Genomic DNA, 1,454 nt, shown 5'->3' with positions numbered 1-1,454 from the left:
TTTTGCTTGAAATTAATTTTTTAAGCTAAATGTTTGATGATTCCATATTTGTTTAAAACATATCTATCAGAGTTGAAAACTCAACTATTTGATTTAAAAGTTATCTTTAATTAATGAAAATTCATCTTTTTGTTTGAGAATCCAACTGTTTTGTTAAAAATTAATTTTTTTTCCGTTTAATTCAACTGTTTGAAAAAATGTATTTTGATAGAAAATGAATTTTTTATTGTACAAAAGTCATCTATTTTGGTTTAAAATGTACTTTTTTTTATATAAAATTCAAGTTTTCAGGTTGAGAATTCAACTGTTTTCTAAAAAAATTCTGTTATTTTTGTTTGAAATTCCAACTGTTTGGTTAGGAATTAATTTTGTTCTTCATCTTCGTAAAAATAATAAATAATAATAATAATAATAAATAATAATAAATAAAATGCCGATACCTGCTAGTCACGCTCCGCGGATCATGTAGACTGCTGTTTGTACCGATGTTTTGCGATTGCACCTTCACCATCAAGTCCTCCTGTAGCCGTGATCGTCTAGTGGTTAGGACCCTACGTTGTGGCCGTAGTAACCCAGGTTCGAATCCTGGTCACGGCAATGTTTAAGTACATTGTCACGGTGGAGGTTTTTTTTTGTTTTTATTTTATATTAAATAACTGAAATAACTTTATTTTGTGTTATTACTTTTTTAGGTAGGAATATTTTCGTCGAAGAGCATAAACTTCTTGACTTTAATATTCCTATCTAATCAATTAATTACTTTCTACGTATATTGATTTTATTAAGCGATAAAGTTTCGAGTAATGTAACATGCTTAATGAAAAGATTTCTATCTAAAAAATTAATGTCATTCTAAGTATTGATCTATAATTGTTTCATATCTTTGGAAAGTTCTGTTGATCGTTTTCAGGAAATCGCATTAACTCTATTCATATTTTGATACATTTTTTTTATAAACGCGTGTGGATTTTTCCTTCGCATAGAGGATTTACATAATTATGTGTTTAAGATGATTGATTTATATAATTTCTTCTCTATCTGTATGCACGAACATTTTTTTTCTCCATATTCATACGGGTGAATCTCTTACGATGAATATATGCGTGTACGTATTTTTATACATATATTTTCAATATGATTAATATTGATAAGGCAGATAAGATTAAGGTTTACTGGTAGTTACTACATAACGTATGTATTTTCTTATGAAATTCATTCAATTTAAAAACCTGACCAGAATAACACGATGATTTGTGCAGAGTAGAAAAATAGAAAGGTATATTTATTTCATAAACCAAATACTATTTCTCTAACAAATATGTTAATATTGCAAATATTTTTACATTACTTCTCCTGACTTTATAATATTACTACCAAGGACTGATCCAGAAAGTTTTTCGGGGAAAGTGATTGTGAATTTTCTTGAACGAATGCCTTGGGGGGGGGGGGGGGGG

General features: G+C 28.4%; 1 non-coding gene across 1 annotated transcript; it reads left to right on the top strand.

Annotated features, from left to right (window-relative positions):
- The first annotated feature begins 525 nt into the window (after positions 1-525).
- On the top strand, positions 526-597 carry Trnah-gug. The gene has a single exon. It is a non-coding gene; the product is annotated as a tRNA-His (tRNA).
- Positions 598-1,454: the final 857 nt, after the last annotated feature.

Source organism: Belonocnema kinseyi, chromosome 2 (genome assembly GCF_010883055.1).
Source record: "Belonocnema kinseyi isolate 2016_QV_RU_SX_M_011 chromosome 2, B_treatae_v1, whole genome shotgun sequence".
Lineage (NCBI taxonomy): Eukaryota > Metazoa > Arthropoda > Insecta > Hymenoptera > Cynipidae > Belonocnema > Belonocnema kinseyi.
This window is presented reverse-complemented; position numbering and strand designations above follow the sequence as displayed.